Below are 25,369 nucleotides of genomic sequence, written 5' to 3' on the forward strand. Positions count from 1 at the left end.
GAGGGGGAAGAAAGTAACCTGCCAAAGGCGGGTTAGGACCGTCGGATTTCCTAAAAAATGTTGTTTTCCGCATCATCCGTCCATTTTTCAGAATTTTTTTAAAGTCGAGGAAAATATCGGACCCTTATATTATTTATTTAAGGACTCTAAATTAGATATGGGTAATTTAGGGAAATTCTTTTAGTTAGCGAACAATAAATGAAAATGCTTAATAACATGGATCTCCCAAAAGGTCAAACAAACCGGGGAGAAGGAGTGTTTATTCTTACATCGTATCACTACAGAGTGCGTAAAAATGAGAAATAAGAGCCCGCCGATGAGAACAAGTAGTAATCAGTGTGAAATACTAACGGATGCGATCATACCAGCACTAATCCACCGGATCCCATCAGAACTCCGAAGTTAAGCGTGCTTGGGCGAGAGTAGTACTAGGATGGGGGTGACCTCCTGGGAAGTCCTCGTGTTGCATCCCTTTTTGCTCCTTAATTTTTTTTTCATCGTCTCGTCGGAGAGAGGGGGAAGAAAATTACCTGCCAAAGGCGGGTTAGGACCGTCGGATTTCCTAAAAAATGTTGTTTTCCGCATCATCCGTCCATTTTTCAGAATTTTGTTAAAGTCGAGGAAAATATCGGACCCTTATATTATTTATTTAAGGACTCTAAATTCAATATGGGTAATTTAGGGAAATTCTTTTAGTTAGCGAACAATAAATGAAAATGCTTAATAATTTGGATCTCCCAAAAGGTCAAACAAACCGGGGAGAAGGAGTGTTTATTCTTACATCGTATCACTACAGACTGCGTAAAAATGAGAAATAGGAGCCCGCCGATGAGAACAAGTAGTAATCAGTGTGAAATACTAACGGATGCGATCATACCAGCACTTATCCACCGGATCCCATCAGAACTCCGAAGTTAAGCGTGCTTGGGCGAGAGTAGTACTAGGATGGGGGTGACCTACTGGGAAGTCCTCGTGTTGCATCCCTTTTTGCTCCTTAATTTTTTTTTCATCGTCTCGTCGGAGAGAGGGGGAAGAAAATAACCTGCCAAAGGCGGGTTAGGACCGTCGGATTTCCTAAAAAATGTTGTTTTCCGCATCATCCGTCCATTTTTCAAAATTTTGTTAAAGTCGAGGAAAATATCGGACCCTTATATTATTTATTTAAGGACTCTAAATTCAATATGGGTAATTTAGGGAAATTCTTTTAGTTAGCGAACAATAAATGAAAATGCTTAATAACATGGATCTCCCAAAAGGTCAAACAAACCGGGGAGAAGGAGTGTTTATTCTTACATCGTATCACTACAGAGTGCGTAAAAATGAGAAATAAGAGCCCGCCGATGAGAACAAGTAGTAATCAGTGTGAAATACTAACGGATGCGATCATACCAGCACTAATCCACTGGATCCCATCAGAACTCCGAAGTTAAGCGTGCTTGGGCGAGAGTAGTACTAGGATGGGGGTGACCTCCTGGGAAGTCCTCGTGTTGCATCCCTTTTTGCTCCTTAATTTTTTTTTCATCGTCTCGTCGGAGAGAGGGGGAAGAAAATAACCTGCCAAAGGCGGGTTAGGACCGTCGGATTTCCTAAAAAATGTTGTTTTCCGCATCATCCGTCCATTTTTCAAAATTTTGTTAAAGTCGAGGAAAATATCGGACCCTTATATTATTTATTTAAGGACTCTAAATTCAATATGGGTAATTTAGGGAAATTCTTTTAGTTAGCGAACAATAAATGAAAATGCTTAATAACTTGGATCTTCCAAAAGGTCAAACAAACCGGGGAGAAGGAGTGTTTATTCTTACATCGTATCACTACAGAGTGCGTAAAAATGAGAAATATGAGCCCGCCGATGAGAACAAGTAGTAATCAGTGTGAAATACTAACGGATGCGATCATACCAGCACTAATCCACCGGATCCCATCAGAACTCCGAAGTTAAGCGTGCTTGGGCGAGAGTAGTACTAGGATGGGGGTGACCTCCTGGGAAGTCCTCGTGTTGCATCCCTTTTTGCTCCTTAATTTTTTTTTCATCGTCTCGTCGGAGAGAGGGGGAAGAAAATTACCTGCCAAAGGCGGGTTAGGACCGTCGGATTTCCTAAAAAATGTTGTTTTCCGCATCATCCGTCCATTTTTCAGAATTTTGTTAAAGTCGAGGAAAATATCGGACCCTTATATTATTTATTTAAGGACTCTAAATTCAATATGGGTAATTTAGGGAAATTCTTTTAGTTAGCGAACAATAAATGAAAATGCTTAATAATTTGGATCTCCCAAAAGGTCAAACAAACCGGGGAGAAGGAGTGTTTATTCTTACATCGTATCACTACAGACTGCGTAAAAATGAGAAATAGGAGCCCGCCGATGAGAACAAGTAGTAATCAGTGTGAAATACTAACGGATGCGATCATACCAGCACTTATCCACCGGATCCCATCAGAACTCCGAAGTTAAGCGTGCTTGGGCGAGAGTAGTACTAGGATGGGGGTGACCTACTGGGAAGTCCTCGTGTTGCATCCCTTTTTGCTCCTTAATTTTTTTTTCATCGTCTCGTCGGAGAGAGGGGGAAGAAAATAACCTGCCAAAGGCGGGTTAGGACCGTCGGATTTCCTAAAAAATGTTGTTTTCCGCATCATCCGTCCATTTTTCAAAATTTTGTTAAAGTCGAGGAAAATATCGGACCCTTATATTATTTATTTAAGGACTCTAAATTCAATATGGGTAATTTAGGGAAATTCTTTTAGTTAGCGAACAATAAATGAAAATGCTTAATAACATGGATCTCCCAAAAGGTCAAACAAACCGGGGAGAAGGAGTGTTTATTCTTACATCGTATCACTACAGAGTGCGTAAAAATGAGAAATAAGAGCCCGCCGATGAGAACAAGTAGTAATCAGTGTGAAATACTAACGGATGCGATCATACCAGCACTAATCCACCGGATCCCATCAGAACTCCGAAGTTAAGCGTGCTTGGGCGAGAGTAGTACTAGGATGGGGGTGACCTCCTGGGAAGTCCTCGTGTTGCATCCCTTTTTGCTCCTTAATTTTTTTTTCATCGTCTCGTCGGAGAGAGGGGGAAGAAAATAACCTGCCAAAGGCGGGTTAGGACCGTCGGATTTCCTAAAAAATGTTGTTTTCCGCATCATCCGTCCATTTTTCAAAATTTTGTTAAAGTCGAGGAAAATATCGGACCCTTATATTATTTATTTAAGGACTCTAAATTCAATATGGGTAATTTAGGGAAATTCTTTTAGTTAGCGAACAATAAATGAAAATGCTTAATAACTTGGATCTCCCAAAAGGTCAAACAAACCGGGGAGAAGGAGTGTTTATTCTTACATCGTATCACTACAGAGTGCGTAAAAATGAGAAATATGAGCCCGCCGATGAGAACAAGTAGTAATCAGTGTGAAATACTAACGGATGCGATCATACCAGCACTAATCCACCGGATCCCATCAGAACTCCGAAGTTAAGCGTGCTTGGGCGAGAGTAGTACTAGGATGGGGGTGACCTCCTGGGAAGTCCTCGTGTTGCATCCCTTTTTGCTCCTTAATTTTTTTTTCATCGTCTCGTCGGAGAGAGGGGGAAGAAAATTACCTGCCAAAGGCGGGTTAGGACCGTCGGATTTCCTAAAAAATGTTGTTTTCCGCATCATCCGTCCATTTTTCAGAATTTTGTTAAAGTCGAGGAAAATATCGGACCCTTATATTATTTATTTAAGGACTCTAAATTCAATATGGGTAATTTAGGGAAATTCTTTTAGTTAGCGAACAATAAATGAAAATGCTTAATAATTTGGATCTCCCAAAAGGTCAAACAAACCGGGGAGAAGGAGTGTTTATTCTTACATCGTATCACTACAGACTGCGTAAAAATGAGAAATAGGAGCCCGCCGATGAGAACAAGTAGTAATCAGTGTGAAATACTAACGGATGCGATCATACCAGCACTTATCCACCGGATCCCATCAGAACTCCGAAGTTAAGCGTGCTTGGGCGAGAGTAGTACTAGGATGGGGGTGACCTACTGGGAAGTCCTCGTGTTGCATCCCTTTTTGCTCCTTAATTTTTTTTTCATCGTCTCGTCGGAGAGAGGGGGAAGAAAATAACCTGCCAAAGGCGGGTTAGGACCGTCGGATTTCCTAAAAAATGTTGTTTTCCGCATCATCCGTCCATTTTTCAAAATTTTGTTAAAGTCGAGGAAAATATCGGACCCTTATATTATTTATTTAAGGACTCTAAATTCAATATGGGTAATTTAGGGAAATTCTTTTAGTTAGCGAACAATAAATGAAAATGCTTAATAACTTGGATCTCCCAAAAGGTCAAACAAACCGGGGAGAAGGAGTGTTTATTCTTACATCGTATCACTACAGAGTGCGTAAAAATGAGAAATATGAGCCCGCCGATGAGAACAAGTAGTAATCAGTGTGAAATACTAACGGATGCGATCATACCAGCACTAATCCACCGGATCCCATCAGAACTCCGAAGTTAAGCGTGCTTGGGCGAGAGTAGTACTAGGATGGGGGTGACCTCCTGGGAAGTCCTCGTGTTGCATCCCTTTTTGCTCCTTAATTTTTTTTTCATTGTCTCGTCGGAGAGAGGGGGAAAAAAGTAACCTGCCAAAGGCGGGTTAGGACCGTCGGATTTCCTAAAAAATGTTGTTTTCCGCATCATCCGTCCATTTTTCAGAATTTTGTTAAAGTCGAGGAAAATATCGGACCCTTATATTATTTATTTAAGGACTCTAAATTAGATATGGGTAATTTAGGGAAATTCTTTTAGTTAGCGAACAATAAATGAAAATGCTTAATAACATGGATCTCCCAAAAGGTCAAACAAACCGGGGAGAAGGAGTGTTTATTCTTACATCGTATCACTACAGAGTGCGTAAAAATGAGAAATAAGAGCCCGCCGATGAGAACAAGTAGTAATCAGTGTGAAATACTAACGGATGCGATCATACCAGCACTAATCCACCGGATCCCATCAGAACTCCGAAGTTAAGCGTGCTTGGGCGAGAGTAGTACTAGGATGGGGGTGACCTCCTGGGAAGTCCTCGTGTTGCATCCCTTTTTGCTCCTTAATTTTTTTTTCATCGTCTCGTCGGAGAGAGGGGGAAGAAAATAACCTGCCAAAGGCGGGTTAGGACCGTCGGATTTCCTAAAAAATGTTGTTTTCCGCATCATCCGTCCATTTTTCAAAATTTTGTTAAAGTCGAGGAAAATATCGGACCCTTATATTATTTATTTAAGGACTCTAAATTCAATATGGGTAATTTAGGGAAATTCTTTTAGTTAGCGAACAATAAATGAAAATGCTTAATAACATGGATCTCCCAAAAGGTCAAACAAACCGGGGAGAAGGAGTGTTTATTCTTACATCGTATCACTACAGAGTGCGTAAAAATGAGAAATAAGAGCCCGCCGATGAGAACAAGTAGTAATCAGTGTGAAATACTAACGGATGCGATCATACCAGCACTAATCCACCGGATCCCATCAGAACTCCGAAGTTAAGCGTGCTTGGGCGAGAGTAGTACTAGGATGGGGGTGACCTCCTGGGAAGTCCTCGTGTTGCATCCCTTTTTGCTCCTTAATTTTTTTTTCATCGTCTCGTCGGAGAGAGGGGGAAGAAAATAACCTGCCAAAGGCGGGTTAGGACCGTCGGATTTCCTAAAAAATGTTGTTTTCCGCATCATCCGTCCATTTTTCAAAATTTTGTTAAAGTCGAGGAAAATATCGGACCCTTATATTATTTATTTAAGGACTCTAAATTCAATATGGGTAATTTAGGGAAATTCTTTTAGTTAGCGAACAATAAATGAAAATGCTTAATAACTTGGATCTCCCAAAAGGTCAAACAAACCGGGGAGAAGGAGTGTTTATTCTTACATCGTATCACTACAGAGTGCGTAAAAATGAGAAATATGAGCCCGCCGATGAGAACAAGTAGTAATCAGTGTGAAATACTAACGGATGCGATCATACCAGCACTAATCCACCGGATCCCATCAGAACTCCGAAGTTAAGCGTGCTTGGGCGAGAGTAGTACTAGGATGGGGGTGACCTCCTGGGAAGTCCTCGTGTTGCATCCCTTTTTGCTCCTTAATTTTTTTTTCATCGTCTCGTCGGAGAGAGGGGGAAGAAAATTACCTGCCAAAGGCGGGTTAGGACCGTCGGATTTCCTAAAAAATGTTGTTTTCCGCATCATCCGTCCATTTTTCAGAATTTTGTTAAAGTCGAGGAAAATATCGGACCCTTATATTATTTATTTAAGGACTCTAAATTCAATATGGGTAATTTAGGGAAATTCTTTTAGTTAGCGAACAATAAATGAAAATGCTTAATAATTTGGATCTCCCAAAAGGTCAAACAAACCGGGGAGAAGGAGTGTTTATTCTTACATCGTATCACTACAGACTGCGTAAAAATGAGAAATAGGAGCCCGCCGATGAGAACAAGTAGTAATCAGTGTGAAATACTAACGGATGCGATCATACCAGCACTTATCCACCGGATCCCATCAGAACTCCGAAGTTAAGCGTGCTTGGGCGAGAGTAGTACTAGGATGGGGGTGACCTACTGGGAAGTCCTCGTGTTGCATCCCTTTTTGCTCCTTAATTTTTTTTTCATCGTCTCGTCGGAGAGAGGGGGAAGAAAATAACCTGCCAAAGGCGGGTTAGGACCGTCGGATTTCCTAAAAAATGTTGTTTTCCGCATCATCCGTCCATTTTTCAAAATTTTGTTAAAGTCGAGGAAAATATCGGACCCTTATATTATTTATTTAAGGACTCTAAATTCAATATGGGTAATTTAGGGAAATTCTTTTAGTTAGCGAACAATAAATGAAAATGCTTAATAACTTGGATCTCCCAAAAGGTCAAACAAACCGGGGAGAAGGAGTGTTTATTCTTACATCGTATCACTACAGAGTGCGTAAAAATGAGAAATATGAGCCCGCCGATGAGAACAAGTAGTAATCAGTGTGAAATACTAACGGATGCGATCATACCAGCACTAATCCACCGGATCCCATCAGAACTCCGAAGTTAAGCGTGCTTGGGCGAGAGTAGTACTAGGATGGGGGTGACCTCCTGGGAAGTCCTCGTGTTGCATCCCTTTTTGCTCCTTAATTTTTTTTTCATTGTCTCGTCGGAGAGAGGGGGAAAAAAGTAACCTGCCAAAGGCGGGTTAGGACCGTCGGATTTCCTAAAAAATGTTGTTTTCCGCATCATCCGTCCATTTTTCAGAATTTTGTTAAAGTCGAGGAAAATATCGGACCCTTATATTATTTATTTAAGGACTCTAAATTAGATATGGGTAATTTAGGGAAATTCTTTTAGTTAGCGAACAATAAATGAAAATGCTTAATAACATGGATCTCCCAAAAGGTCAAACAAACCGGGGAGAAGGAGTGTTTATTCTTACATCGTATCACTACAGAGTGCGTAAAAATGAGAAATAAGAGCCCGCCGATGAGAACAAGTAGTAATCAGTGTGAAATACTAACGGATGCGATCATACCAGCACTAATCCACCGGATCCCATCAGAACTCCGAAGTTAAGCGTGCTTGGGCGAGAGTAGTACTAGGATGGGGGTGACCTCCTGGGAAGTCCTCGTGTTGCATCCCTTTTTGCTCCTTAATTTTTTTTTCATCGTCTCGTCGGAGAGAGGGGGAAGAAAATAACCTGCCAAAGGCGGGTTAGGACCGTCGGATTTCCTAAAAAATGTTGTTTTCCGCATCATCCGTCCATTTTTCAAAATTTTGTTAAAGTCGAGGAAAATATCGGACCCTTATATTATTTATTTAAGGACTCTAAATTCAATATGGGTAATTTAGGGAAATTCTTTTAGTTAGCGAACAATAAATGAAAATGCTTAATAACTTGGATCTCCCAAAAGGTCAAACAAACCGGGGAGAAGGAGTGTTTATTCTTACATCGTATCACTACAGAGTGCGTAAAAATGAGAAATATGAGCCCGCCGATGAGAACAAGTAGTAATCAGTGTGAAATACTAACGGATGCGATCATACCAGCACTAATCCACCGGATCCCATCAGAACTCCGAAGTTAAGCGTGCTTGGGCGAGAGTAGTACTAGGATGGGGGTGACCTCCTGGGAAGTCCTCGTGTTGCATCCCTTTTTGCTCCTTAATTTTTTTTTCATTGTCTCGTCGGAGAGAGGGGGAAAAAAGTAACCTGCCAAAGGCGGGTTAGGACCGTCGGATTTCCTAAAAAATGTTGTTTTCCGCATAATCCGTCCATTTTTCAAAATTTTGTTAAAGTCGAGGAAAATATCGGACCCTTATATTATTTATTTAAGGACTCTAAATTCAATATGGGTAATTTAGGGAAATTCTTTTAGTTAGCGAACAATAAATGAAAATGCTTAATAACTTGGATCTCCCAAAAGGTCAAACAAACCGGGGAGAAGGAGTGTTTATTCTTACATCGTATCACTACAGAGTGCGTAAAAATGAGAAATATGAGCCCGCCGATGAGAACAAGTAGTAATCAGTGTGAAATACTAAAGGATGCGATCATACCAGCACTAATCCACCGGATCCCATCAGAACTCCGAAGTTAAGCGTGCTTGGGCGAGAGTAGTACTAGGATGGGGGTGACCTACTGGGAAGTCCTCGTGTTGCATCCCTTTTTGCTCCTTAATTTTTTTTTCATCGTCTCGTCGGAGAGAGGGGGAAGAAAATAACCTGCCAAAGGCGGGTTAGGACCGTCGGATTTCCTAAAAAATGTTGTTTTCCGCATCATCCGTCCATTTTTCAGAATTTTGTTAAAGTCGAGGAAAATATCGGACCCTTATATTATTTATTTAAGGACTCTAAATTCAATATGGGTAATTTAGGGAAATTCTTTTAGTTAGCGAACAATAAATGAAAATGCTTAATAATTTGGATCTCCCAAAAGGTCAAACAAACCGGGGAGAAGGAGTGTTTATTCTTACATCGTATCACTACAGACTGCGTAAAAATGAGAAATAGGAGCCCGCCGATGAGAACAAGTAGTAATCAGTGTGAAATACTAACGGATGCGATCATACCAGCACTTATCCACCGGATCCTATCAGAACTCCGAAGTTAAGCGTGCTTGGGCGAGAGTAGTACTAGGATGGGGGTGACCTACTGGGAAGTCCTCGTGTTGCATCCCTTTTTGCTCCTTAATTTTTTTTTCATCGTCTCGTCGGAGAGAGGGGGAAGAAAGTAACCTGCCAAAGGCGGGTTAGGACCGTCGGATTTCCTAAAAAATGTTATTTTCCGCATCATCCGTCCATTTTTCAGAATTTTGTTAAAGTCGAGGAAAATATCGGACCCTTATATTATTTATTTAAGGACTCTAAATTAGATATGGGTAATTTAGGGAAATTCTTTTAGTTAGCGAACAATAAATGAAAATGCTTAATAACATGGATCTCCCAAAAGGTCAAACAAACCGGGGAGAAGGAGTGTTTATTCTTACATCGTATCACTACAGAGTGCGTAAAAATGAGAAATAAGAGCCCGCCGATGAGAACAAGTAGTAATCAGTGTGAAATACTAACGGATGCGATCATACCAGCACTAATCCACCGGATCCCATCAGAACTCCGAAGTTAAGCGTGCTTGGGCGAGAGTAGTACTAGGATGGGGGTGACCTCCTGGGAAGTCCTCGTGTTGCATCCCTTTTTGCTCCTTAATTTTTTTTCATCGTCTCGTCGGAGAGAGGGGGAAGAAAATTACCTGCCAAAGGCGGGTTAGGACCGTCGGATTTCCTAAAAAATGTTGTTTTCCGCATCATCCGTCCATTTTTCAGAATTTTGTTAAAGTCGAGGAAAATATCGGACCCTTATATTATTTATTTAAGGACTCTAAATTCAATATGGGTAATTTAGGGAAATTCTTTTAGTTAGCGAACAATAAATGAAAATGCTTAATAATTTGGATCTCCCAAAAGGTCAAACAAACCGGGGAGAAGGAGTGTTTATTCTTACATCGTATCACTACAGACTGCGTAAAAATGAGAAATAGGAGCCCGCCGATGAGAACAAGTAGTAATCAGTGTGAAATACTAACGGATGCGATCATACCAGCACTTATCCACCGGATCCCATCAGAACTCCGAAGTTAAGCGTGCTTGGGCGAGAGTAGTACTAGGATGGGGGTGACCTACTGGGAAGTCCTCGTGTTGCATCCCTTTTTGCTCCTTAATTTTTTTTTCATCGTCTCGTCGGAGAGAGGGGGAAGAAAATTACCTGCCAAAGGCGGGTTAGGACCGTCGGATTTCCTAAAAAATGTTGTTTTCCGCATCATCCGTCCATTTTTCAGAATTTTGTTAAAGTCGAGGAAAATATCGGACCCTTATATTATTTATTAAAGGACTCTAAATTCAATATGGGTAATTTAGGGAAATTCTTTTAGTTAGCGAACAATAAATGAAAATGCTTAATAACATGGATCTCCCAAAAGGTCAAACAAACCGGGGAGAAGGAGTATTTATTCTTACATCGTATCACTACAGAGTGCGTAAAAATGAGAAATAAGAGCCCGCCGATGAGAACAAGTAGTAATCAGTGTGAAATACTAACGGATGCGATCATACCAGCACTAATCCACCGGATCCCATCAGAACTCCGAAGTTAAGCGTGCTTGGGCGAGAGTAGTACTAGGATGGGGGTGACCTCCTGGGAAGTCCTCGTGTTGCATCCCTTTTTGCTCCTTAATTTTTTTTTCATCGTCTCGTCGGAGAGAGGGGGAAGAAAATTACCTGCCAAAGGCGGGTTAGGACCGTCGGATTTCCTAAAAAATGTTGTTTTCCGCATCATCCGTCCATTTTTCAGAATTTTGTTAAAGTCGAGGAAAATATCGGACCCTTATATTATTTATTTAAGGACTCTAAATTCAATATGGGTAATTTAGGGAAATTCTTTAAGTTAGCGAACAATAAATGAAAATGCTTAATAATTTGGATCTCCCAAAAGGTCAAACAAACCGGGGAGAAGGAGTGTTTATTCTTACATCGTATCACTACAGACTGCGTAAAAATGAGAAATAGGAGCCCGCCGATGAGAACAAGTAGTAATCAGTGTCAAATACTAACGGATGCGATCATACCAGCACTTATCCACCGGATCCCATCAGAACTCCGAAGTTAAGCGTGCTTGGGCGAGAGTAGTACTAGGATGGGGGTGACCTACTGGGAAGTCCTCATGTTGCATCCCTTTTTGCTCCTTAATTTTTTTTTCATCGTCTCGTCGGAGAGAGGGGGAAGAAAATAACCTGCCAAAGGCGGGTTAAGACCGTCGGATTTCCTAAAAAATGTTGTTTTCCACATCATCCGTCCATTTTTCAGAATTTTGTTAAAGTCGAGGAAAATATCGGACCCTTATATTATTTATTTAAGGACTCTAAATTCAATATGGGTAATTTAGGGAAATTCTTTTAGTTAGCGAATAATAAATGAAAATGCTTAATAACTTGGATCTCCCAAAAGGTCAAACAAACCGGGGAGAAGGAGTGTTTATTCTTACATCGTATCACTACAGAGTGCGTAAAAATGAGAAATAGGAGCCCGCCGATGAGAACAAGTAGTAATCAGTGTGAAATACTAACGGATGCGATCATACCAGCACTAATCCACCAGATCCCATCAGAACTCCGAAGTTAAGCGTGCTTGGGCGAGAGTAGTACTAGGATGGGGGTGACCTCTTGGGAAGTCCTCGTGTTGCATCCCTTTTTGCTCCTTAATTTTTTTTTCATCGTCTCGTCGGAGAGAGGGGGAAGAAAATAACCTGCCAAAGGCGGGTTAGGACCGTCGGATTTCCTAAAAAATGTTGTTTTCCGCATCATCCGTCCATTTTTCAGAATTTTGTTAAAGTCGAGGAAAATATCGGACCCTTATATTATTTATTAAAGGACTCTAAATTCAATATGGGTAATTTAGGGAAATTCTTTTAGTTAGCGAACAATAAATGAAAATGCTTAATAACTTGGATCTCCCAAAAGGTCAAACAAACCGGGGAGAAGGAGTGTTTATTCTTACATCGTATCACTACAGAGTGCGTAAAAATGAGAAATATGAGCCCGCCGATGAGAACAAGTAGTAATCAGTGTGAAATACTAACGGATGCGATCATACCAGCACTAATCCACCGGATCCCATCAGAACTCCGAAGTTAAGCGTGCTTGGGCGAGAGTAGTACTAGGATGGGGGTGACCTCCTGGGAAGTCCTCGTGTTGCATCCCTTTTTGCTCCTTAATTTTTTTTTCATTGTCTCGTCGGAGAGAGGGGGAAAAAAGTAACCTGCCAAAGGCGGGTTAGGACCGTCGGATTTCCTAAAAAATGTTGTTTTCCGCATAATCCGTCCATTTTTCAAAATTTTGTTAAAGTCGAGGAAAATATCGGACCCTTATATTATTTATTTAAGGACTCTAAATTCAATATGGGTAATTTAGGGAAATTCTTTTAGTTAGCGAACAATAAATGAAAATGCTTAATAACTTGGATCTCCCAAAAGGTCAAACAAACCGGGGAGAAGGAGTGTTTATTCTTACATCGTATCACTACAGAGTGCGTAAAAATGAGAAATATGAGCCCGCCGATGAGAACAAGTAGTAATCAGTGTGAAATACTAAAGGATGCGATCATACCAGCACTAATCCACCGGATCCCATCAGAACTCCGAAGTTAAGCGTGCTTGGGCGAGAGTAGTACTAGGATGGGGGTGACCTACTGGGAAGTCCTCGTGTTGCATCCCTTTTTGCTCCTTAATTTTTTTTTCATCGTCTCGTCGGAGAGAGGGGGAAGAAAATAACCTGCCAAAGGCGGGTTAGGACCGTCGGATTTCCTAAAAAATGTTGTTTTCCGCATCATCCGTCCATTTTTCAGAATTTTGTTAAAGTCGAGGAAAATATCGGACCCTTATATTATTTATTTAAGGACTCTAAATTCAATATGGGTAATTTAGGGAAATTCTTTTAGTTAGCGAACAATAAATGAAAATGCTTAATAATTTGGATCTCCCAAAAGGTCAAACAAACCGGGGAGAAGGAGTGTTTATTCTTACATCGTATCACTACAGACTGCGTAAAAATGAGAAATAGGAGCCCGCCGATGAGAACAAGTAGTAATCAGTGTGAAATACTAACGGATGCGATCATACCAGCACTTATCCACCGGATCCTATCAGAACTCCGAAGTTAAGCGTGCTTGGGCGAGAGTAGTACTAGGATGGGGGTGACCTACTGGGAAGTCCTCGTGTTGCATCCCTTTTTGCTCCTTAATTTTTTTTTCATCGTCTCGTCGGAGAGAGGGGGAAGAAAGTAACCTGCCAAAGGCGGGTTAGGACCGTCGGATTTCCTAAAAAATGTTATTTTCGGCATCATCCGTCCATTTTTCAGAATTTTGTTAAAGTCGAGGAAAATATCGGACCCTTATATTATTTATTTAAGGACTCTAAATTAGATATGGGTAATTTAGGGAAATTCTTTTAGTTAGCGAACAATAAATGAAAATGCTTAATAACATGGATCTCCCAAAAGGTCAAACAAACCGGGGAGAAGGAGTGTTTATTCTTACATCGTATCACTACAGAGTGCGTAAAAATGAGAAATAAGAGCCCGCCGATGAGAACAAGTAGTAATCAGTGTGAAATACTAACGGATGCGATCATACCAGCACTAATCCACCGGATCCCATCAGAACTCCGAAGTTAAGCGTGCTTGGGCGAGAGTAGTACTAGGATGGGGGTGACCTCCTGGGAAGTCCTCGTGTTGCATCCCTTTTTGCTCCTTAATTTTTTTTCATCGTCTCGTCGGAGAGAGGGGGAAGAAAATTACCTGCCAAAGGCGGGTTAGGACCGTCGGATTTCCTAAAAAATGTTGTTTTCCGCATCATCCGTCCATTTTTCAGAATTTTGTTAAAGTCGAGGAAAATATCGGACCCTTATATTATTTATTTAAGGACTCTAAATTCAATATGGGTAATTTAGGGAAATTCTTTTAGTTAGCGAACAATAAATGAAAATGCTTAATAATTTGGATCTCCCAAAAGGTCAAACAAACCGGGGAGAAGGAGTGTTTATTCTTACATCGTATCACTACAGACTGCGTAAAAATGAGAAATAGGAGCCCGCCGATGAGAACAAGTAGTAATCAGTGTGAAATACTAACGGATGCGATCATACCAGCACTTATCCACCGGATCCCATCAGAACTCCGAAGTTAAGCGTGCTTGGGCGAGAGTAGTACTAGGATGGGGGTGACCTACTGGGAAGTCCTCGTGTTGCATCCCTTTTTGCTCCTTAATTTTTTTTTCATCGTCTCGTCGGAGAGAGGGGGAAGAAAATTACCTGCCAAAGGCGGGTTAGGACCGTCGGATTTCCTAAAAAATGTTGTTTTCCGCATCATCCGTCCATTTTTCAGAATTTTGTTAAAGTCGAGGAAAATATCGGACCCTTATATTATTTATTAAAGGACTCTAAATTCAATATGGGTAATTTAGGGAAATTCTTTTAGTTAGCGAACAATAAATGAAAATGCTTAATAACATGGATCTCCCAAAAGGTCAAACAAACCGGGGAGAAGGAGTATTTATTCTTACATCGTATCACTACAGAGTGCGTAAAAATGAGAAATAAGAGCCCGCCGATGAGAACAAGTAGTAATCAGTGTGAAATACTAACGGATGCGATCATACCAGCACTAATCCACCGGATCCCATCAGAACTCCGAAGTTAAGCGTGCTTGGGCGAGAGTAGTACTAGGATGGGGGTGACCTCCTGGGAAGTCCTCGTGTTGCATCCCTTTTTGCTCCTTAATTTTTTTTTCATCGTCTCGTCGGAGAGAGGGGGAAGAAAATTACCTGCCAAAGGCGGGTTAGGACCGTCGGATTTCCTAAAAAATGTTGTTTTCCGCATCATCCGTCCATTTTTCAGAATTTTGTTAAAGTCGAGGAAAATATCGGACCCTTATATTATTTATTTAAGGACTCTAAATTCAATATGGGTAATTTAGGGAAATTCTTTAAGTTAGCGAACAATAAATGAAAATGCTTAATAATTTGGATCTCCCAAAAGGTCAAACAAACCGGGGAGAAGGAGTGTTTATTCTTACATCGTATCACTACAGACTGCGTAAAAATGAGAAATAGGAGCCCGCCGATGAGAACAAGTAGTAATCAGTGTCAAATACTAACGGATGCGATCATACCAGCACTTATCCACCGGATCCCATCAGAACTCCGAAGTTAAGCGTGCTTGGGCGAGAGTAGTACTAGGATGGGGGTGACCTACTGGGAAGTCCTCATGTTGCATCCCTTTTTGCTCCTTAATTTTTTTTTCATCGTCTCGTCGGAGAGAGGGGGAAGAAAATAACCTGCCAAAGGCGGGTTAAGACCGTCGGATTTCCTAAAAAATGTTGTTTTCCACATCATCCGTCCATTTTTCAGAATTTTGTTAAAGTCGAGGAAAATATCGGACCCTTATATTATTTATTTAAGGACTCTAAATTCAATATGGGTAATTTAGGGAAATTCTTTTAGTTAGCGAATAATAAATGAAAATGCTTAATAACTTGGATCTCCCAAAAGGTCAAACAAACCGGGGAGAAGGAGTGTTTATTCTTACATCGTATCACTACAGAGTGCGTAAAAATGAGAAATAGGAGCCCGCCGATGAGAACAAGTAGTAATCAGTGTGAAATACTAACGGATGCGATCATACCAGCACTAATCCACCAGATCCCATCAGAACTCCAAAGTTAAGCGTGCTTGGGCGAGAGTAGTACTAGGATGGGGGTGACCTCTTGGGAAGTCCTCGTGTTGCATCCCTTTTTGCTCCTTAATTTTTTTTTCATCGTCTCGTCGGAGAGAGGGGGAAGAAAATAACCAGCCAAAAGCGGGTTAGGACCGTCGGATTTCCTAAAAAATGTTGTTTTCCGCATCATCCGTCCATTTTTCAGAATTTTGTTAAAGTCGAGGAAAATATCGGACCCTTATATTATTTATTAAAGGACTCTAAATTCAATATGGGTAATTTAGGGAAATTCTTTTAGTTAGCGAACAATAAATGAAAATGCTTAATAACTTGGATCTCCCAAAAGGTCAAACAAACCGGGGAGAAGGAGTGTTTATTCTTACATCGTATCACTACAGAGTGCGTAAAAATGAGAAATATGAGCCCGCCGATGAGAACAAGTAGTAATCAGTGTGAAATACTAACGGATGCGATCATACCAGCACTAATCCACCGGATCCCATCAGAACTCCGAAGTTAAGCGTGCTTGGGCGAGAGTAGTACTAGGATGGGGGTGACCTCCTGGGAAGTCCTCGTGTTGCATCCCTTTTTGCTCCTTAATTTTTTTTTCATCGTCTCGTCGGAGAGAGGGGGAAGAAAATAACCTGCCAAAGGCGGGTTAGGACCGTCGGATTTCCTAAAAAATGTTGTTTTCCGCATCATCCGTCCATTTTTCAAAATTTTGTTAAAGTCGAGGAAAATATCGGACCCTTATATTATTTATTTAAGGACTCTAAATTCAATATGGGTAATTTAGGGAAATTCTTTTAGTTAGCGAACAATAAATGAAAATGCTTAATAACTTGGATCTCCCAAAAGGTCAAACAAACTGGGGAGAAGGAGTGTTTATTCTTACATCGTATCACTACAGAGTGCGTAAAAATGAGAAATATGAGCCCGCCGATGAGAACAAGTAGTAATCAGTGTGAAATACTAACGGATGCGATCATACCAGCACTAATCCACCAGATCCCATCAGAACTCCAAAGTTAAGCGTGCTTGGGCGAGAGTAGTACTAGGATGGGGGTGACCTCTTGGGAAGTCCTCGTGTTGCATCCCTTTTTGCTCCTTAATTTTTTTTTCATCGTCTCGTCGGAGAGAGGGGGAAGAAAATAACCAGCCAAAAGCGGGTTAGGACCGTCGGATTTCCTAAAAAATGTTGTTTTCCGCATCATCCGTCCATTTTTCAGAATTTTGTTAAAGTCGAGGAAAATATCGGACCCTTATATTATTTATTAAAGGACTCTAAATTCAATATGGGTAATTTAGGGAAATTCTTTTAGTTAGCGAACAATAAATGAAAATGCTTAATAACTTGGATCTCCCAAAAGGTCAAACAAACCGGGGAGAAGGAGTGTTTATTCTTACATCGTATCACTACAGAGTGCGTAAAAATGAGAAATATGAGCCCGCCGATGAGAACAAGTAGTAATCAGTGTGAAATACTAACGGATGCGATCATACCAGCAATAATCCACCGGATCCCATCAGAACTCCGAAGTTAAGCGTGCTTGGGCGAGAGTAGTACTAGGATGGGGGTGACCTCCTGGGAAGTCCTCGTGTTGCATCCCTTTTTGCTCCTTAATTTTTTTTTCATCGTCTCGTCGGAGAGAGGGGGAAGAAAATAACCTGCCAAAGGCGGGTTAGGACCGTCGGATTTCCTAAAAAATGTTGTTTTCCGCATCATCCGTCCATTTTTCAAAATTTTGTTAAAGTCGAGGAAAATATCGGACCCTTATATTATTTATTTAAGGACTCTAAATTCAATATGGGTAATTTAGGGAAATTCTTTTAGTTAGCGAACAATAAATGAAAATGCTTAATAACTTGGATCTCCTAAAAGGTCAAACAAACCGGGGAGAAGGAGTGTTTATTCTTACATCGTATCACTACAGAGTGCGTAAAAATGAGAAATATGAGCCCGCCGATGAGAACAAGTAGTAATCAGTGTGAAATACTAACGGATGCGATCATACCAGCACTAATCCACCGGATCCCATCAGAACTCCGAAGTTAAGCGTGCTTGGGCGAGAGTAGTACTAGGATGGGGGTGACCTCCTGGGAAGTCCTCGTGTTGCATCCCTTTTTGCTCCTTAATTTTTTTTTCATTGTCTCGTCGGAGAGAGGGGGAAAAAAGTAACCTGCCAAAGGCGGGTTAGGACCGTCGGATTTCCTAAAAAATGTTGTTTTCCGCATCATCCGTCCATTTTTCAGAATTTTGTTAAAGTCGAGGAAAATATCGGACCCTTATATTATTTATTTAAGGACTCTAAATTAGATATGGGTAATTTAGGGAAATTCTTTTAGTTAGCGAACAATAAATGAAAATGCTTAATAACATGGATCTCCCAAAAGGTCAAACAAACCGGGGAGAAGGAGTGTTTATTCTTACATCGTATCACTACAGAGTGCGTAAAAATGAGAAATAAGAGCCCGCCGATGAGAACAAGTAGTAATCAGTGTGAAATACTAACGGATGCGATCATACCAGCACTAATCCACCGGATCCCATCAGAACTCCGAAGTTAAGCGTGCTTGGGCGAGAGTAGTACTAGGATGGGGGTGACCTCCTGGGAAGTCCTCGTGTTGCATCCCTTTTTGCTCCTTAATTTTTTTTTCATCGTCTCGTCGGAGAGAGGGGGAAGAAAATAACCTGCCAAAGGCGGGTTAGGACCGTCGGATTTCCTAAAAAATGTTGTTTTCCGCATCATCCGTCCATTTTTCAAAATTTTGTTAAAGTCGAGGAAAATATCGGACCCTTATATTATTTATTTAAGGACTCTAAATTCAATATGGGTAATTTAGGGAAATTCTTTTAGTTAGCGAACAATAAATGAAAATGCTTAATAACTTGGATCTCCCAAAAGGTCAAACAAACCGGGGAGAAGGAGTGTTTATTCTTACATCGTATCACTACAGAGTGCGTAAAAATGAGAAATATGAGCCCGCCGATGAGAACAAGTAGTAATCAGTGTGAAATACTAACGGATGCGATCATACCAGCACTAATCCACCGGATCCCATCAGAACTCCGAAGTTAAGCGTGCTTGGGCGAGAGTAGTACTAGGATGGGGGTGACCTCCTGGGAAGTCCTCGTGTTGCATCCCTTTTTGCTCCTTAATTTTTTTTTCATTGTCTCGTCGGAGAGAGGGGGAAAAAAGTAACCTGCCAAAGGCGGGTTAGGACCGTCGGATTTCCTAAAAAATGTTGTTTTCCGCATAATCCGTCCATTTTTCAAAATTTTGTTAAAGTCGAGGAAAATATCGGACCCTTATATTATTTATTTAAGGACTCTAAATTCAATATGGGTAATTTAGGGAAATTCTTTTAGTTAGCGAACAATAAATGAAAATGCTTAATAACTTGGATCTCCCAAAAGGTCAAACAAACCGGGGAGAAGGAGTGTTTATTCTTACATCGTATCACTACAGAGTGCGTAAAAATGAGAAATATGAGCCCGCCGATGAGAACAAGTAGTAATCAGTGTGAAATACTAAAGGATGCGATCATACCAGCACTAATCCACCGGATCCCATCAGAACTCCGAAGTTAAGCGTGCTTGGGCGAGAGTAGTACTAGGATGGGGGTGACCTACTGGGAAGTCCTCGTGTTGCATCCCTTTTTGCTCCTTAATTTTTTTTTCATCGTCTCGTCGGAGAGAGGGGGAAGAAAATAACCTGCCAAAGGCGGGTTAGGACCGTCGGATTTCCTAAAAAATGTTGTTTTCCGCATCATCCGTCCATTTTTCAGAATTTTGTTAAAGTCGAGGAAAATATCGGACCCTTATATTATTTATTTAAGGACTCTAAATTCAATATGGGTAATTTAAGGAAATTCTTTTAGTTAGCGAACAATAAATGAAAATGCTTAATAATTTGGATCTCCCAAAAGGTCAAACAAACCGGGGAGAAGGAGTGTTTATTCTTACATCGTATCACTACAGACTGCGTAAAAATGAGAAATAGGAGCCCGCCGATGAGAACAAGTAGTAATCAGTGTGAAATACTAACGGATGCGATCATACCAGCACTTATCCACCGGATCCCATCAGAACTCCGAAGTTAAGCGTGCTTGGGCGAGAGTAGTACTAGGATGGGGGTGACCTACTGGGAAGTCCTCGTGTTGCATCCCTTTTTGCTCCTTAATTTTTTTTTCATCGTCTCGTCGGAGAGAGGGGGAAGAAAGTAACCTGCCAAAGGCGGGTTAGGACCGTCGGATTTCCTAAAAAATGTTATTTTCCGCATCATCCGTCCATTTTTCAGAATTTTGTTAAAGTCGAGGAAAATATCGGACCCTTATATTATTTATTTAAGGACTCTAAATTAGATATGGGTAATTTAGGGAAATTCTTTTAGTTAGCGAACAATAAATGAAAATGCTTAATAACATGGATCTCCCAAAAGGTCAAACAAACCGGGGAGAAGGAGTGTTTATTCTTACATCGTATCACTACAGAGTGCGTAAAAATGAGAAATAAGAGCCCGCCGATGAGAACAAGTAGTAATCAGTGTGAAATACTAACGGATGCGATCATACCAGCACTAATCCACCGGATCCCATCAGAACTCCGAAGTTAAGCGTGCTTGGGCGAGAGTAGTACTAGGATGGGGGTGACCTCCTGGGAAGTCCTCGTGTTGCATCCCTTTTTGCTCCTTAATTTTTTTTTCATCGTCTCGTCGGAGAGAGGGGGAAGAAAATAACCTGCCAAAGGCGGGTTAGGACCGTCGGATTTCCTAAAAAATGTTATTTTCCGCATCATCCGTCCATTTTTCAGAATTTTGTTAAAGTCGAGGAAAATATCGGACCCTTATATTATTTATTTAAGGACTCTAAATTAGATATGGGTAATTTAGGGAAATTCTTTTAGTTAGCGAACAATAAATGAAAATGCTTAATAACATGGATCTCCCAAAAGGTCAAACAAACCGGGGAGAAGGAGTGTTTATTCTTACATCGTATCACTACAGAGTGCGTAAAAATGAGAAATAAGAGCCCGCCGATGAGAACAAGTAGTAATCAGTGTGAAATACTAACGGATGCGATCATACCAGCACTAATCCACCGGATCCCATCAGAACTCCGAAGTTAAGCGTGCTTGGGCGAGAGTAGTACTAGGATGGGGGTGACCTCCTGGGAAGTCCTCGTGTTGCATCCCTTTTTGCTCCTTAATTTTTTTTTCATCGTCTCGTCGGAGAGAGGGGGAAGAAAATTACCTGCCAAAGGCGGGTTAGGACCGTCGGATTTCCTAAAAAATGTTGTTTTCCGCATCATCCGTCCATTTTTCAGAATTTTGTTAAAGTCGAGGAAAATATCGGACCCTTATATTATTTATTTAAGGACTCTAAATTCAATATGGGTAATTTAGGGAAATTCTTTTAGTTAGCGAACAATAAATGAAAATGCTTAATAATTTGGATCTCCCAAAAGGTCAAACAAACCGGGGAGAAGGAGTGTTTATTCTTACATCGTATCACTACAGACTGCGTAAAAATGAGAAATAGGAGCCCGCCGATGAGAACAAGTAGTAATCAGTGTGAAATACTAACGGATGCGATCATACCAGCACTTATCCACCGGATCCCATCAGAACTCCGAAGTTAAGCGTGCTTGGGCGAGAGTAGTACTAGGATGGGGGTGACCTACTGGGAAGTCCTCGTGTTGCATCCCTTTTTGCTCCTTAATTTTTTTTTCATCGTCTCGTCGGAGAGAGGGGGAAGAAAATTACCTGCCAAAGGCGGGTTAGGACCGTCGGATTTCCTAAAAAATGTTGTTTTCCGCATCATCCGTCCATTTTTCAGAATTTTGTTAAAGTCGAGGAAAATATCGGACCCTTATATTATTTATTAAAGGACTCTAAATTCAATATGGGTAATTTAGGGAAATTCTTTTAGTTAGCGAACAATAAATGAAAATGCTTAATAACATGGATCTCCCAAAAGGTCAAACAAACCGGGGAGAAGGAGTATTTATTCTTACATCGTATCACTACAGAGTGCGTAAAAATGAGAAATAAGAGCCCGCCGATGAGAACAAGTAGTAATCAGTGTGAAATACTAACGGATGCGATCATACCAGCACTAATCCACCGGATCCCATCAGAACTCCGAAGTTAAGCGTGCTTGGGCGAGAGTAGTACTAGGATGGGGGTGACCTCCTGGGAAGTCCTCGTGTTGCATCCCTTTTTGCTCCTTAATTTTTTTTTCATCGTCTCGTCGGAGAGAGGGGGAAGAAAATTACCTGCCAAAGGCGGGTTAGGACCGTCGGATTTCCTAAAAAATGTTGTTTTCCGCATCATCCGTCCATTTTTCAGAATTTTGTTAAAGTCGAGGAAAATATCGGACCCTTATATTATTTATTTAAGGACTCTAAATTCAATATGGGTAATTTAGGGAAATTCTTTAAGTTAGCGAACAATAAATGAAAATGCTTAATAATTTGGATCTCCCAAAAGGTCAAACAAACCGGGGAGAAGGAGTGTTTATTCTTACATCGTATCACTACAGACTGCGTAAAAATGAGAAATAGGAGCCCGCCGATGAGAACAAGTAGTAATCAGTGTCAAATACTAACGGATGCGATCATACCAGCACTTATCCACCGGATCCCATCAGAACTCCGAAGTTAAGCGTGCTTGGGCGAGAGTAGTACTAGGATGGGGGTGACCTACTGGGAAGTCCTCATGTTGCATCCCTTTTTGCTCCTTAATTTTTTTTTCATCGTCTCGTCGGAGAGAGGGGGAAGAAAATAACCTGCCAAAGGCGGGTTAAGACCGTCGGATTTCCTAAAAAATGTTTATTTCCACATCATCCGTCCATTTTTCAGAATTTTGTTAAAGTCGAGGAAAATATCGGACCCTTATATTATTTATTTAAGGACTCTAAATTCAATATGGGTAATTTAGGGAAATTCTTTTAGTTAGCGAATAATAAATGAAAATGCTTAATAACTTGGATCTCCCAAAAGGTCAAACAAACCGGGGAGAAGGAGTGTTTATTCTTACATCGTATCACTACAGAGTGCGTAAAAATGAGAAATAGGAGCCCGCCGATGAGAACAAGTAGTAATCAGTGTGAAATACTAACGGATGCGATCATACCAGCACTAATCCACCAGATCCCATCAGAACTCCAAAGTTAAGCGTGCTTGGGCGAGAGTAGTACTAGGATGGGGGTGACCTCTTGGGAAGTCCTCGTGTTGCATCCCTTTTTGCTCCTTAATTTTTTTTTCATCGTCTCGTCGGAGAGAGGGGGAAGAAAATAACCAGCCAAAAGCGGGTTAGGACCGTCGGATTTCCTAAAAAATGTTGTTTTCCGCATCATCCGTCCATTTTTCAGAATTTTGTTAAAGTCGAGGAAAATATCGGACCCTTATATTATTTATTAAAGGACTCTAAATTCAATATGGGTAATTTAGGGAAATTCTTTTAGTTAGCGAACAATAAATGAAAATGCTTAATAACTTGGATCTCCCAAAAGGTCAAACAAACCGGGGAGAAGGAGTGTTTATTCTTACATCGTATCACTACAGAGTGCGTAAAAATGAGAAATATGAGCCCGCCGATGAGAACAAGTAGTAATCAGTGTGAAATACTAACGGATGCGATCATACCAGCACTAATCCACCGGATCCCATCAGAACTCCGAAGTTAAGCGTGCTTGGGCGAGAGTAGTACTAGGATGGGGGTGACCTCCTGGGAAGTCCTCGTGTTGCATCCCTTTTTGCTCCTTAATTTTTTTTTCATCGTCTCGTCGGAGAGAGGGGGAAGAAAATAACCTGCCAAAGGCGGGTTAGGACCGTCGGATTTCCTAAAAAATGTTGTTTTCCGCATCATCCGTCCATTTTTCAAAATTTTGTTAAAGTCGAGGAAAATATCGGACCCTTATATTATTTATTTAAGGACTCTAAATTCAATATGGGTAATTTAGGGAAATTCTTTTAGTTAGCGAACAATAAATGAAAATGCTTAATAACTTGGATCTCCCAAAAGGTCAAACAAACTGGGGAGAAGGAGTGTTTATTCTTACATCGTATCACTACAGAGTGCGTAAAAATGAGAAATATGAGCCCGCCGATGAGAACAAGTAGTAATCAGTGTGAAATACTAACGGATGCGATCATACCAGCACTAATCCACCAGATCCCATCAGAACTCCAAAGTTAAGCGTGCTTGGGCGAGAGTAGTACTAGGATGGGGGTGACCTCTTGGGAAGTCCTCGTGTTGCATCCCTTTTTGCTCCTTAATTTTTTTTTCATCGTCTCGTCGGAGAGAGGGGGAAGAAAATAACCAGCCAAAAGCGGGTTAGGACCGTCGGATTTCCTAAAAAATGTTGTTTTCCGCATCATCCGTCCATTTTTCAGAATTTTGTTAAAGTCGAGGAAAATATCGGACCCTTATATTATTTATTAAAGGACTCTAAATTCAATATGGGTAATTTAGGGAAATTCTTTTAGTTAGCGAACAATAAATGAAAATGCTTAATAACTTGGATCTCCCAAAAGGTCAAACAAACCGGGGAGAAGGAGTGTTTATTCTTACATCGTATCACTACAGAGTGCGTAAAAATGAGAAATATGAGCCCGCCGATGAGAACAAGTAGTAATCAGTGTGAAATACTAACGGATGCGATCATACCAGCACTAATCCACCGGATCCCATCAGAACTCCGAAGTTAAGCGTGCTTGGGCGAGAGTAGTACTAGGATGGGGGTGACCTCCTGGGAAGTCCTCGTGTTGCATCCCTTTTTGCTCCTTAATTTTTTTTTCATCGTCTCGTCGGAGAGAGGGGGAAGAAAATAACCTGCCAAAGGCGGGTTAGGACCGTCGGATTTCCTAAAAAATGTTGTTTTCCGCATCATCCGTCCATTTTTCAAAATTTTGTTAAAGTCGAGGAAAATATCGGACCCTTATATTATTTATTTAAGGACTCTAAATTCAATATGGGTAATTTAGGGAAATTCTTTTAGTTAGCGAACAATAAATGAAAATGCTTAATAACTTGGATCTCCCAAAAGGTCAAACAAACCGGGGAGAAGGAGTGTTTATTCTTACATCGTATCACTACAGAGTGCGTAAAAATGAGAAATATGAGCCCGCCGATGAGAACAAGTAGTAATCAGTGTGAAATACTAACGGATGCGATCATACCAGCACTAATCCACCGGATCCCATCAGAACTCCGAAGTTAAGCGTGCTTGGGCGAGAGTAGTACTAGGATGGGGGTGACCTCCTGGGAAGTCCTCGTGTTGCATCCCTTTTTGCTCCTTAATTTTTTTTTCATTGTCTCGTCGGAGAGAGGGGGAAAAAAGTAACCTGCCAAAGGCGGGTTAGGACCGTCGGATTTCCTAAAAAATGTTGTTTTCCGCATCATCCGTCCATTTTTCAGAATTTTGTTAAAGTCGAGGAAAATATCGGACCCTTATATTATTTATTTAAGGACTCTAAATTAGATATGGGTAATTTAGGGAAATTCTTTTAGTTAGCGAACAATAAATGAAAATGCTTAATAACATGGATCTCCCAAAAGGTCAAACAAACCGGGGAGAAGGAGTGTTTATTCTTACATCGTATCACTACA

At 40.8% G+C, this 25,369-nt stretch overlaps 40 non-coding genes and 9 pseudogenes across 40 annotated transcripts; all 49 read left to right on the forward strand.

Moving 5' to 3' along the window:
• Nucleotides 1-351: 351 nt before the first annotated feature.
• On the forward strand, nucleotides 352-472 carry LOC147538290 (5S ribosomal RNA). The gene has a single exon (XR_015226528.1). It is a non-coding gene; the product is annotated as a 5S ribosomal RNA (ribosomal RNA).
• Nucleotides 473-863: 391 nt separating this feature from the next.
• Nucleotides 864-984, forward strand: LOC147538291 (5S ribosomal RNA). Its single transcript, XR_015226706.1, has one exon. It is a non-coding gene; the product is annotated as a 5S ribosomal RNA (ribosomal RNA).
• Nucleotides 985-1,375: 391 nt separating this feature from the next.
• On the forward strand, nucleotides 1,376-1,496 carry LOC147538292 (5S ribosomal RNA). Its single transcript, XR_015226685.1, has one exon. It is a non-coding gene; the product is annotated as a 5S ribosomal RNA (ribosomal RNA).
• Nucleotides 1,497-1,887: 391 nt separating this feature from the next.
• Nucleotides 1,888-2,008, forward strand: LOC147538293 (5S ribosomal RNA). Its single transcript, XR_015226529.1, has one exon. It is a non-coding gene; the product is annotated as a 5S ribosomal RNA (ribosomal RNA).
• Nucleotides 2,009-2,399: 391 nt separating this feature from the next.
• On the forward strand, nucleotides 2,400-2,520 carry LOC147538294 (5S ribosomal RNA). Its single transcript, XR_015226707.1, has one exon. It is a non-coding gene; the product is annotated as a 5S ribosomal RNA (ribosomal RNA).
• A 391-nt stretch (nucleotides 2,521-2,911) lies between these two features.
• Nucleotides 2,912-3,032, forward strand: LOC147538295 (5S ribosomal RNA). The gene has a single exon (XR_015226530.1). It is a non-coding gene; the product is annotated as a 5S ribosomal RNA (ribosomal RNA).
• Nucleotides 3,033-3,423: 391 nt separating this feature from the next.
• LOC147538296 (5S ribosomal RNA) lies at nucleotides 3,424-3,544 on the forward strand. The gene has a single exon (XR_015226531.1). It is a non-coding gene; the product is annotated as a 5S ribosomal RNA (ribosomal RNA).
• A 391-nt stretch (nucleotides 3,545-3,935) lies between these two features.
• Nucleotides 3,936-4,056, forward strand: LOC147538297 (5S ribosomal RNA). The gene has a single exon (XR_015226708.1). It is a non-coding gene; the product is annotated as a 5S ribosomal RNA (ribosomal RNA).
• A 391-nt stretch (nucleotides 4,057-4,447) lies between these two features.
• Nucleotides 4,448-4,568, forward strand: LOC147538298 (5S ribosomal RNA). Its single transcript, XR_015226532.1, has one exon. It is a non-coding gene; the product is annotated as a 5S ribosomal RNA (ribosomal RNA).
• A 391-nt stretch (nucleotides 4,569-4,959) lies between these two features.
• LOC147538299 (5S ribosomal RNA) lies at nucleotides 4,960-5,080 on the forward strand. The gene has a single exon (XR_015226533.1). It is a non-coding gene; the product is annotated as a 5S ribosomal RNA (ribosomal RNA).
• Nucleotides 5,081-5,471: 391 nt separating this feature from the next.
• On the forward strand, nucleotides 5,472-5,592 carry LOC147538300 (5S ribosomal RNA). Its single transcript, XR_015226534.1, has one exon. It is a non-coding gene; the product is annotated as a 5S ribosomal RNA (ribosomal RNA).
• A 391-nt stretch (nucleotides 5,593-5,983) lies between these two features.
• On the forward strand, nucleotides 5,984-6,104 carry LOC147538301 (5S ribosomal RNA). The gene has a single exon (XR_015226535.1). It is a non-coding gene; the product is annotated as a 5S ribosomal RNA (ribosomal RNA).
• Nucleotides 6,105-6,495: 391 nt separating this feature from the next.
• Nucleotides 6,496-6,616, forward strand: LOC147538302 (5S ribosomal RNA). The gene has a single exon (XR_015226709.1). It is a non-coding gene; the product is annotated as a 5S ribosomal RNA (ribosomal RNA).
• A 391-nt stretch (nucleotides 6,617-7,007) lies between these two features.
• LOC147538303 (5S ribosomal RNA) lies at nucleotides 7,008-7,128 on the forward strand. The gene has a single exon (XR_015226536.1). It is a non-coding gene; the product is annotated as a 5S ribosomal RNA (ribosomal RNA).
• A 391-nt stretch (nucleotides 7,129-7,519) lies between these two features.
• Nucleotides 7,520-7,640, forward strand: LOC147538304 (5S ribosomal RNA). Its single transcript, XR_015226537.1, has one exon. It is a non-coding gene; the product is annotated as a 5S ribosomal RNA (ribosomal RNA).
• Nucleotides 7,641-8,031: 391 nt separating this feature from the next.
• Nucleotides 8,032-8,152, forward strand: LOC147538305 (5S ribosomal RNA). The gene has a single exon (XR_015226539.1). It is a non-coding gene; the product is annotated as a 5S ribosomal RNA (ribosomal RNA).
• A 391-nt stretch (nucleotides 8,153-8,543) lies between these two features.
• On the forward strand, nucleotides 8,544-8,664 carry LOC147538306 (5S ribosomal RNA). The gene has a single exon (XR_015226661.1). It is a non-coding gene; the product is annotated as a 5S ribosomal RNA (ribosomal RNA).
• Nucleotides 8,665-9,055: 391 nt separating this feature from the next.
• Nucleotides 9,056-9,176, forward strand: LOC147538307 (5S ribosomal RNA; annotated as a pseudogene).
• A 391-nt stretch (nucleotides 9,177-9,567) lies between these two features.
• LOC147538308 (5S ribosomal RNA) lies at nucleotides 9,568-9,688 on the forward strand. Its single transcript, XR_015226540.1, has one exon. It is a non-coding gene; the product is annotated as a 5S ribosomal RNA (ribosomal RNA).
• A 390-nt stretch (nucleotides 9,689-10,078) lies between these two features.
• Nucleotides 10,079-10,199, forward strand: LOC147538309 (5S ribosomal RNA). The gene has a single exon (XR_015226711.1). It is a non-coding gene; the product is annotated as a 5S ribosomal RNA (ribosomal RNA).
• Nucleotides 10,200-10,590: 391 nt separating this feature from the next.
• On the forward strand, nucleotides 10,591-10,711 carry LOC147538310 (5S ribosomal RNA). Its single transcript, XR_015226542.1, has one exon. It is a non-coding gene; the product is annotated as a 5S ribosomal RNA (ribosomal RNA).
• A 391-nt stretch (nucleotides 10,712-11,102) lies between these two features.
• LOC147538311 (5S ribosomal RNA) lies at nucleotides 11,103-11,223 on the forward strand (annotated as a pseudogene).
• Nucleotides 11,224-11,614: 391 nt separating this feature from the next.
• LOC147538312 (5S ribosomal RNA) lies at nucleotides 11,615-11,735 on the forward strand. The gene has a single exon (XR_015226751.1). It is a non-coding gene; the product is annotated as a 5S ribosomal RNA (ribosomal RNA).
• A 391-nt stretch (nucleotides 11,736-12,126) lies between these two features.
• LOC147538313 (5S ribosomal RNA) lies at nucleotides 12,127-12,247 on the forward strand. Its single transcript, XR_015226543.1, has one exon. It is a non-coding gene; the product is annotated as a 5S ribosomal RNA (ribosomal RNA).
• A 391-nt stretch (nucleotides 12,248-12,638) lies between these two features.
• Nucleotides 12,639-12,759, forward strand: LOC147538314 (5S ribosomal RNA). The gene has a single exon (XR_015226662.1). It is a non-coding gene; the product is annotated as a 5S ribosomal RNA (ribosomal RNA).
• Nucleotides 12,760-13,150: 391 nt separating this feature from the next.
• Nucleotides 13,151-13,271, forward strand: LOC147538315 (5S ribosomal RNA; annotated as a pseudogene).
• Nucleotides 13,272-13,662: 391 nt separating this feature from the next.
• Nucleotides 13,663-13,783, forward strand: LOC147538316 (5S ribosomal RNA). The gene has a single exon (XR_015226544.1). It is a non-coding gene; the product is annotated as a 5S ribosomal RNA (ribosomal RNA).
• A 390-nt stretch (nucleotides 13,784-14,173) lies between these two features.
• Nucleotides 14,174-14,294, forward strand: LOC147538317 (5S ribosomal RNA). The gene has a single exon (XR_015226712.1). It is a non-coding gene; the product is annotated as a 5S ribosomal RNA (ribosomal RNA).
• A 391-nt stretch (nucleotides 14,295-14,685) lies between these two features.
• LOC147538318 (5S ribosomal RNA) lies at nucleotides 14,686-14,806 on the forward strand. Its single transcript, XR_015226545.1, has one exon. It is a non-coding gene; the product is annotated as a 5S ribosomal RNA (ribosomal RNA).
• Nucleotides 14,807-15,197: 391 nt separating this feature from the next.
• On the forward strand, nucleotides 15,198-15,318 carry LOC147538319 (5S ribosomal RNA; annotated as a pseudogene).
• Nucleotides 15,319-15,709: 391 nt separating this feature from the next.
• On the forward strand, nucleotides 15,710-15,830 carry LOC147538320 (5S ribosomal RNA; annotated as a pseudogene).
• A 391-nt stretch (nucleotides 15,831-16,221) lies between these two features.
• Nucleotides 16,222-16,342, forward strand: LOC147538321 (5S ribosomal RNA). Its single transcript, XR_015226546.1, has one exon. It is a non-coding gene; the product is annotated as a 5S ribosomal RNA (ribosomal RNA).
• Nucleotides 16,343-16,733: 391 nt separating this feature from the next.
• LOC147538322 (5S ribosomal RNA) lies at nucleotides 16,734-16,854 on the forward strand (annotated as a pseudogene).
• A 391-nt stretch (nucleotides 16,855-17,245) lies between these two features.
• Nucleotides 17,246-17,366, forward strand: LOC147538323 (5S ribosomal RNA). Its single transcript, XR_015226730.1, has one exon. It is a non-coding gene; the product is annotated as a 5S ribosomal RNA (ribosomal RNA).
• Nucleotides 17,367-17,757: 391 nt separating this feature from the next.
• On the forward strand, nucleotides 17,758-17,878 carry LOC147538324 (5S ribosomal RNA). The gene has a single exon (XR_015226548.1). It is a non-coding gene; the product is annotated as a 5S ribosomal RNA (ribosomal RNA).
• A 391-nt stretch (nucleotides 17,879-18,269) lies between these two features.
• On the forward strand, nucleotides 18,270-18,390 carry LOC147538325 (5S ribosomal RNA). The gene has a single exon (XR_015226549.1). It is a non-coding gene; the product is annotated as a 5S ribosomal RNA (ribosomal RNA).
• Nucleotides 18,391-18,781: 391 nt separating this feature from the next.
• LOC147538326 (5S ribosomal RNA) lies at nucleotides 18,782-18,902 on the forward strand. Its single transcript, XR_015226550.1, has one exon. It is a non-coding gene; the product is annotated as a 5S ribosomal RNA (ribosomal RNA).
• A 391-nt stretch (nucleotides 18,903-19,293) lies between these two features.
• On the forward strand, nucleotides 19,294-19,414 carry LOC147538327 (5S ribosomal RNA). The gene has a single exon (XR_015226663.1). It is a non-coding gene; the product is annotated as a 5S ribosomal RNA (ribosomal RNA).
• Nucleotides 19,415-19,805: 391 nt separating this feature from the next.
• On the forward strand, nucleotides 19,806-19,926 carry LOC147538328 (5S ribosomal RNA). Its single transcript, XR_015226713.1, has one exon. It is a non-coding gene; the product is annotated as a 5S ribosomal RNA (ribosomal RNA).
• Nucleotides 19,927-20,317: 391 nt separating this feature from the next.
• On the forward strand, nucleotides 20,318-20,438 carry LOC147538329 (5S ribosomal RNA). Its single transcript, XR_015226552.1, has one exon. It is a non-coding gene; the product is annotated as a 5S ribosomal RNA (ribosomal RNA).
• A 391-nt stretch (nucleotides 20,439-20,829) lies between these two features.
• On the forward strand, nucleotides 20,830-20,950 carry LOC147538330 (5S ribosomal RNA). Its single transcript, XR_015226554.1, has one exon. It is a non-coding gene; the product is annotated as a 5S ribosomal RNA (ribosomal RNA).
• A 391-nt stretch (nucleotides 20,951-21,341) lies between these two features.
• On the forward strand, nucleotides 21,342-21,462 carry LOC147538331 (5S ribosomal RNA). The gene has a single exon (XR_015226714.1). It is a non-coding gene; the product is annotated as a 5S ribosomal RNA (ribosomal RNA).
• Nucleotides 21,463-21,853: 391 nt separating this feature from the next.
• LOC147538332 (5S ribosomal RNA) lies at nucleotides 21,854-21,974 on the forward strand. Its single transcript, XR_015226555.1, has one exon. It is a non-coding gene; the product is annotated as a 5S ribosomal RNA (ribosomal RNA).
• A 391-nt stretch (nucleotides 21,975-22,365) lies between these two features.
• On the forward strand, nucleotides 22,366-22,486 carry LOC147538333 (5S ribosomal RNA; annotated as a pseudogene).
• A 391-nt stretch (nucleotides 22,487-22,877) lies between these two features.
• LOC147538334 (5S ribosomal RNA) lies at nucleotides 22,878-22,998 on the forward strand (annotated as a pseudogene).
• A 391-nt stretch (nucleotides 22,999-23,389) lies between these two features.
• On the forward strand, nucleotides 23,390-23,510 carry LOC147538335 (5S ribosomal RNA). The gene has a single exon (XR_015226556.1). It is a non-coding gene; the product is annotated as a 5S ribosomal RNA (ribosomal RNA).
• Nucleotides 23,511-23,901: 391 nt separating this feature from the next.
• Nucleotides 23,902-24,022, forward strand: LOC147538336 (5S ribosomal RNA; annotated as a pseudogene).
• Nucleotides 24,023-24,413: 391 nt separating this feature from the next.
• Nucleotides 24,414-24,534, forward strand: LOC147538337 (5S ribosomal RNA). Its single transcript, XR_015226557.1, has one exon. It is a non-coding gene; the product is annotated as a 5S ribosomal RNA (ribosomal RNA).
• A 391-nt stretch (nucleotides 24,535-24,925) lies between these two features.
• LOC147538338 (5S ribosomal RNA) lies at nucleotides 24,926-25,046 on the forward strand. Its single transcript, XR_015226558.1, has one exon. It is a non-coding gene; the product is annotated as a 5S ribosomal RNA (ribosomal RNA).
• The last annotated feature ends 323 nt before the right edge of the window (nucleotides 25,047-25,369 follow it).

The sequence above is a fragment of the Eschscholzia californica genome, unplaced genomic scaffold (assembly GCF_041429995.1).
Source record: "Eschscholzia californica isolate CP2 unplaced genomic scaffold, dmEscCali1.0.p SCAF_5, whole genome shotgun sequence".
Taxonomy (NCBI): domain Eukaryota; kingdom Viridiplantae; phylum Streptophyta; class Magnoliopsida; order Ranunculales; family Papaveraceae; genus Eschscholzia; species Eschscholzia californica.